This window comes from Neofelis nebulosa, chromosome 8 (assembly GCF_028018385.1).
Source record: "Neofelis nebulosa isolate mNeoNeb1 chromosome 8, mNeoNeb1.pri, whole genome shotgun sequence".
In the NCBI taxonomy this organism is placed as follows: domain Eukaryota; kingdom Metazoa; phylum Chordata; class Mammalia; order Carnivora; family Felidae; genus Neofelis; species Neofelis nebulosa.
Genome location: NC_080789.1, coordinates 134906819 through 134917520, shown reverse-complemented (window position 1 = coordinate 134917520; position 10702 = coordinate 134906819). Strand labels below are relative to the sequence as shown.

Genomic DNA, 10702 nt, shown 5'->3' with positions numbered 1-10702 from the left:
ATACTTTTAGAACCATCAGCTTAGAGATTAGCTTCAGAAAGTCTTCCAGGTATCATGAGTATAAATGGCATATCCGAAAAAAATCTTAACAATCATGCAGTCTATTGTTGTGGACTTCAACTTTTTTTTTAATGCAAATGTGACTATGTTCCTTAGAAAAAGTGGGGAGATTCTGAATGTAGTAAATACGTTCATGGGATAGAAAAATGATCATGCTCATGTAAATGAACTGTCTACATAATGAAGTATATGAATTAAACACTTCGTGCGGTTCTTATTCTGTCCTAAATGATGAATAAAAGGAAAAGTTGGTCAAGTTAATTAACACTTTGTTAAAGAACAAAAATGGCATAACAGTAGATTTAGGAATGACTGGACACTAAGATAAAGCATTAAGTCATTAATTTGGTTATCTTGTGAGGACTTTGGGGAGAGTCCTAACAAGGTCGCCATGACTTTGGCAATGACCACAACTATACTGCGCTCAGTAACTTTAAGGGAAGAAAAAAACAAATAAAGGAAGAGGGAGATAAGAAAATTGGATAGGTAATTATGCAAAGGTCTTAAGTAAGGGTCAGGTGATTTTCAGAAGGTCAGAAGGCAAAGTGTGTAATCAAAATGGCTGAAATAATAGTTAACCCTAAATGTATTGTCACTTTTCAAACTGACATCAGAGAAAATTTAAAAGGCTGATAATGGTTGTAAGAAGATAATTAGAAGGATAGCCATAGACCATATTAAAGGTAGCCAGATAGCAATGCTAATTAAAAATGTATACAATCTAGGAATACAAATGCACAAAATAAGAACACTAAAACAAATGCAACAAGTTAAGAAAATCTAGAATTAGTCACGATGACATAATTTAAGCGTCCTGTGTGATATCAATTTGAATCTTTTTGTGGGTAGGTTACTTACACTGGTGACCTTTATTATTTGAAGAAAAATTTCTTAACCTTCTGAGATGATTATTCTTTCTCTATTAGTTGACTTTTATAATTTTTTTTAGTGGGTGCCCATTTCTGTGCTATGACTATGTAGAACGTTGGAAAGCATTTTTCAAGTCGTCACGGCAGGGTATTGGGAAAAGTTTTTAATTAGCAAGTAATCGCTTCTTGGATAAACCTCATTGGCTACGACACTGCCACTGTGCAAAGCTTGGAAAGCATTTTTGCAATAAGTAATACCAGCTTACACTTGGACCTGAAAACTAGGTTTTACTGTTTGAAGTTCTCAAATGATGAAAAGCACGGTCACTGTCATTGTGTCTCTTAAAGGACAGTAAAGGACAGTGCTACTCTTTTGAAAACCAATCATGTAAAAGCAAACATGCTTGGGGCACTTTAGTAATTAAAATCCCTTGGGAAAGGGTCCAAAAAGGATGGAACACACTGAAATCTGCTTCATAGTGAATCCAGGCGTCCTTCAGAGCCCTTTTTTAATCTGCAAGAAGTAGAGGTTGTAGGAAATATGTACAACTGTTGAGGGTTTAGGGATGGGCTTACCGTAGAGCAGAGGAATTGACTAGTCCTTTTCGACAAGTACAAAACGTTATCACAGAAATAGAGATTTGGGAGGTTTTAAGTCAGGGGACATTCAGTTCTCTAAGGTTACTAGAAGCCTTAAGTTATGGTCCTCTGTGCGTAGAAGGTAATAAAGATGCCCTGTCTTGTCTTGTTTGTGTAATCTTACATTTATGTATGCCTCCATATTGAAAGTTTCACACCCAATCCTGTTTATTGATAAGATGATACATTTCTAGTCTTCTCTTTAATTCCATCTTATGATAAAATAATTTATACCGTGATTTCATGCCATGATGAAGTCATCTGCATGGCTCTTCTCTTAAACATCATTACGCTAAGCTGCAAAGAGTTTAGAGAAAGGATGACTGGAAAAGAGTGTTCCTTGAAAAACATTACTTTCATATTGTTAATGATATTTTTGATCCCTGCAATAAACCTTTTGAAAGTATTCACATCTAGCCACCAAGCCCCTTCATTTCAGGAACCGACTGGATTATGATAAATCCATCATGTTTTTTTGTGTGTGTTGACAGCATGCACACAAGAAATTATTTTTCAACATATTAAGTATTTTCATAATAAGGTGTACCGAAAGTATAATTCCTAGTAATCCTGAGTAATACTTTGTCAGGCACTGCTTTCTACAGAAGATAATATCATTTACTTTAAAACTTTTTAAAGATTTCTCCAAGTTAGGTTAAAAGAAAATACTGCTCTCATATAGTTTAAAGACCCAATAGTGAATAGAAATATACAATTTGGGGTTAAAATATGACGCAATGGTGTTCTTCCCTTAATTTTTGAATTACAATCCAATTTGAGCTGCTGAGAAAACCCAGATACCCAGAAAGAAAAAACAGACTAATAACACCAGCTTTTCCAATTGCCGATCTCCATCCCTTCTCCCCGTGTTTACCCAAAGATTCAAGACCATTGTGAAAGTAATCTAATCTATATATTCCAATACTGCGATGCCCACTTCTGGGGCTGAGGAAAACACAAGCACGTATCGCCCTGTAATCTGTGAAAAGACAGCGCTCCTTGGTTTTAGACATTGTGAAGACAGATAACAAAAAAGTTTGCTAAATCGTTCAGGTAAAGATGTTGCAGTTCCTTCAAATGCATAGGACTAAAAGGAGAACTTTCTGAAAGTGAAATTAAAAAAAAAAAGGGAGGTAAAAGAAACAGTGTTTCAAACTGAGGATAGTTCTTCCCTCCTTAACATTTACAAATTCCTCTTCGCTGCCCTTTTGGATTAAGTGAAGCTGGTTCCCATAGAAACCGACTGTCTCTGATTTCACAGTCTGTAACACACAAATATCTCAACTTCCAGGAAACAAGGGTGATAGCTCCTCAGAGCTCAAGGACAAGCAGGAGGCTTTGGAAGCACACCTGCCTGGACAGGGGAAAACCACTGAGCTCTAATGTTAAATAAATGGTGCTTGAAAAGACTCACTTTGCATCAGAGAAATAATGTGAGCACTTATCAAACGACTTTCCATAGCCCATCAAGTTATCACAGGCAAGGATGAGAACCTGTGATCCATAGAACTTTTTAAGAACTAAAATTCTCCAATCTGCGTGCCACCTTCTTGACTGAGGCGGTACTATGCCAGTGTTTATTGAGTTCCGGAGTCAGCTCCCTTGGGCCCAAACCCTGGATCTGCCACTCCGGAACTGTGTGATCATCTGCAAGGTGCCAACACTTTCTAGGTTTCTATTTCATTATTTGCATAATGGGGTGAGGGGAATACGTTCCTTGTAAATTCGTTGAGAGGATCAAATGAGTTTATTCATGTCACATGATTAGGAACACGGCCAAATCACATTATGGACTCCACACATTTAACCTATTAAGAATTTGTCCCAAATCTATTTAAATCATAAAATACTACACACTCTTAATTTTTTTTAACATGTATTTATTATTGAGAGACAGAGCATGAGCGGGGGAGGGGCCGAGAGAGTTGGAGACACAGAATCTGAAGCAGGCTCCAGGCTCTGGGCTGTTACAGCTCGAACTCACAAACTGCGAGATCATGACCTGAGCCGAAGTCAGACGCTTACCCGACTGACCCAGGCGCCCCAAAATAGTACATACCCTTAGGCTAATTTTGGAAAGTAGAAGAAAACAAACTGCCTTGCCCTTAATGACATTAATAATATTAAAAATGATTCATATATTTGAAATATTTTCTTTTCATGTCGCATATTTGTTTTTATACATACGTGGGTACACTTTAATGATAGAATTTGGTTTCTTGCTTTTTCTGACTCTATAAAATATAAGGATTCGCTGTTATAAATATCCATAGTTCATAATATTCCATCAAATTGGTAAGGTGCCCCTTACCATTTTATGCTAATACACTTTATCACTTTGATATTTATAAGCATAAGTTAGCCATTCCCTTTTTAAACTGCAGGTGATTCCAAAACAAAATTAAGTAAGGTCACAAACAAAATTTCAAATAAAAAACAATACCATTATTGGAATTTTACTACAGAGTTTTATTAACATGCATTCATTTGTGAAGAAAAATGTATTAATTATATGGAGTATCGCCATCCAGAAACAACAGATGTAGTAGCCTTTATTAAAAGTTGTTTTCATTCCTCCCATAAAGATTTGGGTAGTGTTTTCATCTCCACTTTTATCCACTTCATTTTGTTATAAGTGAAAAAAATTAATAAATGTAATACAGGGAGGAGTTTGATTATGTTTATCTTGTAACCGATCTTTTAAAATTTATGCATGGTTTTAAAGGCACCGGGGTGGCTCAGTTGGTTAAGCCTCTGACTCTTGATTTCAGCTCAGGTCATGATCTCACGTTTCGTGAGATGGATCCCTGGGTCCAGCTCTGACGGTGCAGAGCCTGCTTGGGATTCTCTCTCCCCCTTACTCTGACCCTCCTCCCTGCACATGCTCTCTCTGTCTCTCTCAAAATAAATAAATAAAATTAAAAAAAATAAAGGGGTGCCTGGTGGCTCAGTTGGTCAGGCGTCCAAATTCGGCTCAGGTCATGATGGCATGGTTCAGGGGTTCAAGCCCCACATTAGGCTCCGTGCTGACAGCTCAGAGCCTGGAGCCAGCTTCAGATTCTGTGCCTCCCTCTCTCTCTGCCCCTCCCTTGCTTGTGCTCTCTCTCTCTCGCTCTCAAAAATAAATAAACATTTTAAAAGATTAAAAATAAAATAAAATTTATGTATGGTTATTTTGGGTCTAAGGAACTGCGATGCTTTTACACCTCTGTCTTGTTTTCAGACACTAGCCTCCCCAGGTAATTTTGTGTGGTTTTATTTTTATATGTCATATTTTTCATTTTCAAATTCATATTTTCATCATTCTTTAAGACAAATTTCATTCCTTTTTAAAAATATATATTTTTAAGGTGATGTCAGTCGCTTTTCCCAGCTGTCTGTAGATGCCTCTATTCAACGAGAAGGAGTCTTTTCTCGTAACTTCTCTGGGGCAGCGCTGGGCTGTTTGGTCTCACATCCATGACTCAACCTTTCCTCAGCTCTTCTGTGTAGACCCCTCTCAGGCTGGATTCTCACGCTTCTACTGACTTCCAACCGGGAGTATCTGGTGGGATACTGGCGCTGGGGTCGACAGAGAATGCTGGGCTTATAGCTCTCTTCATCTCCGCTTCCAGTGACGATGTGACTGTGGCAATGTTTCATCTGTGACTCTAGCTTTGGCCTGCCAGTTCTGCCAGGGCTCCAGTTCCCCAGGGGAGCCATGGACTTCCCGGGCTCCACTAACATAACCTTCTTCTATCCTTCCAGCCTGGAGGCAACAGCCATTACTCACTTTGATAAGCAATGGGCTGCCTCACTTTTCCTGTTGGTTCTTAGCTTTCCCACCACCCACTCCCCCACAGCCTATGCTTGTCGCTATTTTAAACTCCCAAGTGGATTCTGCTTCCTGATTAGTCCATGACTGATCTATTACTCCTCTCCCAATCTGCATTTGTGTTTTCTCTTAAATTGTTGCAGAAAATAATGTTTCCTTCCCAACCTCTACCTAAAAACAGGAGATTTCTTATAATGACCTAAAAGGACTTCTACAACAGCCCTCCAGTGAGCAATAGTGAGGACACTTGTGGGGGACCTTGGTGGGAGGGTTCCAGTGGGCCTTTTTCTTGCAACATCAGCATCTTTCTCCAAGAGCACCGCCATAGTGCGATGATATAAGAATGTACAGAGCTTGATCTCAGGTAGTTTGATAGAACAATTTTACATTTTTACAGAACCGAAAGGTTGTCACTTAAAAATAGGAGTGACCGTGTATTCACTGGTAAATTCACTTTTGCCAATGCCAATGCCATATTGACTGTCTTCACAAGAGACTATAAAATGGAAGGCACCGTTCACCGAAGCATTTCTTTAACACTGCTTGGAATTGAAGACCTAGTATATTAACTTTGTTGTAAAACCAATGTATTAAAAGTAAGTGTGCAAAGGATATGCCATTGCACATATTCAGAAGGAGACTTGCTTCTGGGCATATGAATCGTTCCACTGGCAAGATGCCATCTTACATACTGGACCATCAACTCCATAAGAGCAGAGACACGCCTATGATATTGGCTGCTCCTAGAATACTGCCTTCCACATGACGGATACTCAACAAGTATCTGTTGTATAAAAGCGAATGAATAAATGAGTTGGTCTGAAAAACCAACTACGAAAATTACCTCATGACTGGTGCTGGGGGAGCTATCTGGTTCACGATCTGGATACTGTCTTTCTTCACCTTCTCATATTTATAAGGAGTGTTCAACTTAGATGAATGGTAACTCGACTTTTGGGGGTGATCACTTTGTAATGTATACACATGTCAAAGTAAAATGTTGCACACCTCCAACTTATGTAATAAAATAATGAAGAATAACAAATAAATAAAAGGAGTGATCAACTTAGGGCTACACTGTGACTCTCTCTGCACCCCACACACCCATAATATAATCACAAACTGTGTATTTCCAAGGGAAGTTTCAGAGAGGATGCCATTCTGTAAGTGAAACACACCCACAGCAAAACAAAACAAACTAACAACAACAAAAACACTAATCTCCTCCCCGCACAGCGGGGTCTTATTTAATGGCTGGCCCAAAGCAAAGCATGGGTTGAATGGACGAAGACTGCGGATTCCCTGAGAGTGAGGGGAAAAAAGCTAGTTGGCAGGTTTTCTGCCTTTCTGTTTCTTTTGAACTTATCTCATTCCTTTACCACTTTCTTAAGAAACTTCAGGGCCAGTTGAAGAATTAACTCCTAATAAACTGAATGACTAGTTTTCAACAAGTGTGTACCACCTCTCTGATGACTAAACACTCAAAGTTTTATAAAAATACATTAGAGCCATTCCATGGTGATTTGGGTACGGCAAAGCTTGGGTGGATCTAAAACAACCCAGTTACTGACATCTTGGTTCTTTGTTTTGTGTGTTGGAGAGAGAGAGCATGAGTAGGGAAGAGGGTCAGAGGCAGAAGGATAGAACCTGAAGCAGGCTTCACGCCCGACACAGGGCTCAATCCCATGACCTTGGGATCATGACCTGAGCTGAAATCAAGAGTTGGACGCTTCATGGACTGAGCCACCCAGGTGCCCCATTTGTTTGTTTGTTATTTTTGTTTTTTAACAGCATAGTCTTTAGGATTGGGACTTCTACACTGGAATATTGCCTTGGGAATTCAGCAGAAGACAGGCTGGTACCGCAACGCGCAACTGAGGTCACTGTAATCGCCCCCTTGGTTCGCCCGTCACCGGCCCCTTTTCCCGTCTCTTTGGTGATCAGTTGAGACCCACTGTCGCCTTACCAGGGCCTAACCAGGCAATAGAAAAGGACAGCGAATGGGGCCCATTGTAATATTTACCTATCAATCCAGGATACTGTGAGTTTCCTCATCCATAAAACAGAGTTAATTAAACCTGTGCCCTTCCTAATCATAGGGGTGCATGTTGAATGAACAGAATCGTGTTTTAAAAACCCACTGGGCTTCAGAAAGAAAGGGCCTGCATACACACAAGCCATTATCACTGTTAGTGGGTTGACTCCCTACCGAAACCACCCCTGCATGGCCTGCTTTCTTTGCGCAGTGCTGGCTCTCACACTGTGCTCCGCACTGCTGACTTTTGGCCTCGCAGGGGTGGAGGATGCCACACAGTGCTGCAGGCACGCTCACGGAAAAACGAGAAAGAGCGGTTTTTACACTGGATGTGTTTCGGCCGTCCAATCCAAAAGAAATTATGCTCTCGTGCGTTCTTTCTTCGCTTCTGACCCGGGCTGCTTTCACTCTCTACACCAACGAGCTATTTTTGAAAAGACATTTGTTTCACGGTCCCGAGAATCCTGTCCGACCCTCTGTGGTCTGTTTTTCTCCTTTTAAAAGTCTTTGTTGCCACTTTTTCGATGCTTGGTTTAATACCATCGGAATGTATCGGAATGGAGCTGAATATGGACTCACTTTTGTGGATTAGTAAAAGCGGGGTAATTAATAATAATGCTTCCACGAAGATATACATTGTGCAGATGAAGGCTGTTTTGGCATCCCCACAACTGGCTAGCAAATTTCTTCCATAAATTGAATTCATTATCAAAAACACTTAGCGAACCAGCCTTTAAAACTCTCATTAAATTTTTTTTGAACCACTTTAATTAAAATCTTGTGAATTCTTAGTGTGTTTCTCTTTCAATTTATGGAGAAAATACTTTAGACTAAACCCGCAGGATTACAAGCCTATAACAACCACTTTTAATCACAGGACTTGAGATCTCTGTCACAGTTAAAGTCATCTCTCATCATCTTTAATACAACGTTTTGAACTGACAAAAAATGGAAATGGTTCCAATCAGCAAAATAATATTTCACAGGAACTATGACTTATTCTTCTTCCCAATAGCGTTAATCAGATTTCATTTATTTTTATAGCACGCCAGGCATTAGCATTACCCTCAAGACACAGCCCCCTTTCTATTTGTCCTTGGATAAGTTATCTGCTGCATTAGGATAACTTTCTTCCTCAAGATAAATGTTCCCTGATAAAACAATATTATTAACCTGTAGCAATTGCGAGGTGAAATAAATGTAGTTGTCAAGTCAAATTTGAAGTGGGGGAAGAAATGTGACAGATTTAAAAACTGCAGTATTGTTCTCTGCTTCTTTTGAGTTCATTTATCTTCCCAGCTATCGTGTACGACTGAATGGTAGAGAAGGGGTCTGCAAGTAAGAGGCAGTGAGAAAAGATGGATTAGCAGCACGCACGTGTGGATTCTGATGCTTCGAGGGTACCGATAATGCACCCTGAGTAATCCTGGCCACTTCACCTCGACTCAGTTTAACGCAAAGGGCCAATGGCTTCTTTCTCAACAAAAGGAGGTAAAAGTGTTTCAATGTGGTTCTCATGCTCCTTCCCATATTGGATAATACTCTAAGACCAGCCCTTCCCGAGCAGCCAGCAGAGGTAATCTCTAAATGCCTTTAAGGGAGCGGGACCCCTATCTTGCTTCGTGGCAATCCACCCATCCCGGTGCCCATCCCATCCCAGCACTGCGCGACTGCCGAGAGCCAATTATGTGTTGTTTGCTGTGCTAACCCGCCAAATTCTCCCAAGACACACTGAGACAGGTCTTGATGTCACCTGCATTTTGCAAATGAAGAAACTGACGTGTAGAGAGACAAAATAGCTTGCCCATGGTCACAGAGCTGACAAGCAGGGTTCAAACTTGAGACTGTCTAATTCTAATTAGGACTAACTCTTTAACTATTAGCCTTGGTGCCACCAGCTGGTCTGTGTGTCTGTCTTCACGAGGCTGGTTTTTTTTTTTTTTTCACCTTCAATCTAGAAAGACGAGATGGCAAAGGCACAGAACAGCACCCAGTGTCCACTTCTGGCGAAGCTGGACTCTTTATGGAAGGAGGCAGCTTTAACATGAAATACGTGCAAACTCCTGGGGGTGGTGGTGCATGGGCAGGACCTAAACCATGATGCAGGGACACTCTCTGGGCTTAGGGAGTACATTCTGTTATTCAGAGCATACCAGAGGTATCGAAAGCAGCGTGGTGTGAGCAGCAATGCCCTACTTATGTAAGTGTTCTTACTTTGCTCGATTAAGGAGGCAATGATTTCAAAGAGGAAAATGGGTGGAGCCGAAAAAGAACAAAAAGGGAGAAAAAGCCAAGTTCATGCATGCGTAAGCAATATAACATTGTAATCTACTCACACATTGCATAACCTGCAAACAAGTCGGTATTTTATTCATGGGATGCAGCATGGACTATGTGAAGTAGAATAACGGTGTTACTGGGACCACTAGACCTAACAACGCCTTTTTTGGACGCTTCAGTATTAACAAACGAAATATAAATAATTCCAGAGGTCACAAAAATATTCCCGTGTACCACTACATAAAATTTCTCCAGAAATAGAGACACCACTCAAAGACAAACCACAACACTATCTACACAGAAAAAAAATGTTTATGTGACCTAGGATACAGATTGCAGACTGGTGTCAATGCGTTGTAGAAAAGAATAATACTATTACTTCTGACCTTGCTTCTGGTGCTCATTCATTAGCTACTTCAGAGTTCCAATGTGTCAACATTCTACTGTATGATCCACCTAAAGAACACTGACCAAGAAGGAATTTGGGTCAGTGTCATTGGACTCGTCTTGCAGAACTCGATGGTTACATATTTCTCTCTTTGAAACCCTCTCCGGGATCCCTTTTTCCCTTTGGAAGACAGAAATCCTGCGCTGGAAACATTAACATTGAGAGCAGTGGTACCTAAAAGTGGAGGTCTCGGTCTCAGTTCTGAAATTGTACGCACAGTTCCAACAACGCATTGTATCTTATTATTGTATATTCGCATCTGACATGATCAGATCTATATCTCCATTTTATCTCCAGTCATTATGTATACTTCCAGGTGGAGGGTTCCAGGAGATGTTTCCAGCTCTCACAGTATACTATTTGATTAATTTTCTTTTCTTTTCCTGGAGAATCCCAAATATAAACACTTTCGGCGTGATAGGAAGTACAATTCACGTCGACATTAGTGCGCACTGTAAAATTAAGGAAATGCTGCATTCGGCTCTGGGTCTTCACATCTGTGATCCGGCATTTCATATCATGATTCTGTCTTACTTAACACTGTTTTCTGGTTTCCT

General features: G+C 40.2%; 1 pseudogene; it reads right to left on the bottom strand.

Moving 5' to 3' along the window:
* Positions 1-978: 978 nt before the first annotated feature.
* LOC131484115 (U4 spliceosomal RNA) lies at positions 979-1159 on the bottom strand (annotated as a pseudogene).
* Between the last annotated feature and the right edge of the window lie 9543 nt (positions 1160-10702).